A 2,740-nucleotide genomic window follows, 5' to 3' on the forward strand; every position below is an offset into this window, starting at 1 on the left:
CTCCCGGGTGTGGGTTTAAATAAAGACGATGCCCCGCCCACAAGCGATCCTATTGGCTGCCCAGAGCCGCGCCCACCGGGGCTGGCGCTCATTGGTCGAGAGCCGAGGATCACCCCGCCCGTCCGTCTTTATATCTCCACCCCCCCCCCACCCGTCCAGAACAAACAAAGACAAATATCCCCCGTGTAGCCTCAACAGACTGTTGGGGCAAGTGCTGTTAGCGAGCACGTATGAAACCTGGCACGACACACCAGGAGGGGTGGGTGGCCAGCACCACGCCCCGGTCGCATTTGTCTTCCTAGTGGCGATGTTTACACACCGCACCAAGTACTAATTTGAGGCCGAGTCGACCTAGGGGATGCCCAGTCGACGACTACACTCTCCCGTCTCTCTTTCGCCACCTCTCCTCCGCTCTTGTTCAACTCATCGCTTGCAGCCGCGTGACGTACGCTGTTAGTTGGTGGTGGTGGTGGCGGTGTGGTGAGCGCACGAGATTTCAACAATGCAGAGGTTCCCTCGCTCGATGTTTGATCGATCTCCGAGCGCGGCAGGCTGTCGAAATGCAAGTTGTCTGAGCTGCTGTCCGCACCACCGCGCCCACCTCTACAACTCCAACGCCGCCTCTGTCCACCCAGCGGGTAGCAGACAAAGACTGTAGGGGCAAGTGGTGTTAGCGAGCAACCTGTGAAAGCCGGAACGCCACTCGAACGGGTGGGGTGGCCAACACCACGCCCGCCCGACCGCCTTTGATTATTTGACAATGACAGCCGATGATGATGATGATTATTTGATAATGACAACCGATGATGATGATGATGATGATTGTGACAATGACAGCCGTTGATGATGATGATGATTTCATAATGACAACCGATGATGATGATGATAATTGTGACAGTGACAGCCGATGATGATGATGATGATTATTTGATAATGACAACCGATGATGATGATGATTGTGACAATGACAACCGGTGATGATAATGATGATGATTATTTGACAATGATAGCCGATGGTGATGATCAACATCATGATGATGATCATAATCACGACACATTTATATATTTATGCGATCTAACCCAAAAAAAACTGGATGATGATGATGCTTATTTAGAAATGACAGGCCATGGTGGTGATGATAATGATTTGACATCATTAGAGTTAATCTCAGCTACTGGGGATTTTACAAAAATGACAATTTTTTTTGTTTAAAGAAAAAAACTAAAACCCCAACTCTTCAACTGCATGAGGCGCCGCTGTGAGTGTGCCTATTTTTCTCCCGTAATTACATCTTAATTAGAGGCATCCCCGTAGTATTGGCTGAGTATCATCATCGCCATCATCAGCACATTCCATTTGCTGACGTGTGTGTGTGCGCGCGTGTGATGTAAGAGAAGCGACGCTCACAATAACGAGCGGAGCGCCGGGTGGCTAAAGCACAGCAAGTTGGCACAGTAGGGGGCACAGGTGGTGCATCAGCCGGCCATCTCAGTCATCTCAGTCAGTCGACCCGTGGCACCTGCTGGGTCTGCCCGTGATCTCCTGCCAGCGGGCGTTCGACACTTCACGTGGCCTCAAGGTGCACATAGCCTGGCACAAGCGTCGTGGTGACGTCACCGCCACTTAGTGGCGAATGGCGGTTGTTGTAGTGTGGAAAATATTTTTTTGAAGATCTACCGTGAGGCCTTTAAGAGACTGTTGGGCCAAGGGCTGTTAGCGAGAAGCACCAACTACAAAGGTCGGCAAGGAACGCGAGGGAGGTGTGTGGCCACCACCACGCTCAAGTGGCGATGTTTACACATCGTACCAGGTACTCGTTTGAGGCTGAGTCGACCTAAGGGGGAGGCCTAGGACCGGTCGCTGGGTTCCTAGCACAGCGCGCTAACCACTGCGCCACCGCTCCCCACTTTGGACGAGGTACGGAGGATAGGTAATGGGCGGCGGTTTTTGCGGTCGGCGCTACGGACGCAGCGAGCGACCCGACTTCGATTCCCACTCGCGATCGGGCCAAGATGTCGGGGATGAGGGAGGGGGGCGGTGGTGGTGGTGGTGATGATGATGATGGAGAGGGGAGGGAAGAGAGGCACGAGAGAGAAGGAAGGAGGGGGCATGAGTAGTGAACTGCACGGAGGAGGAGCGTCTGTTGCCACGGGGAGGGGGGAGGGCTGCGGTGAGAGGGGAGAGATTCAGAGTGTGTCGGTGGCCACGCAGAAAAGTCACGTGAGTTACGGGAGGCCTGGGCTGATTTGGACAAGGAGATAGACGGATATGAATGCGAGGGGAGTAAGGGATTCAGAGTGTGGCGGTGGTCCCACAGAGACGTCACGTGATTTACGGGAGGCTTGAGCTGCGGTGTGGAAATACAGTAGACGTAACGACTCATCAATGCCAGACGCAGAGGCTTATTGAGGACATCTGCACAGTCACGCGGGGACATCTGCTTTCGCCTCGTCACGACCGTTGTCACCTCGTAAGGAACACAATCAGGAGAGGGATGGATGGTCCTCACGCCTTCAACCTCCCTGACCCTTGCGGGGTCAGCTACCAACTCATCTCGCGTCACCTGCTCCACGTGCGAGATGCGTGTGACGTCACAAAGGCGTTCGTCTCGCGTCGCCTGCTCCACGTGCGAGATGCGTGTGACGTCACAAAGGCGTTCGTCTCGCGTCACCTGCTCCACGTGCGAGATGCGTGTGACGTCACAACGGCGTTCGTCACGCGTCGCCTGCTCCACGTGGG

Source organism: Lampetra fluviatilis, chromosome 35 (genome assembly GCF_964198595.1).
Source record: "Lampetra fluviatilis chromosome 35, kcLamFluv1.1, whole genome shotgun sequence".
Classification (NCBI taxonomy): domain Eukaryota; kingdom Metazoa; phylum Chordata; class Hyperoartia; order Petromyzontiformes; family Petromyzontidae; genus Lampetra; species Lampetra fluviatilis.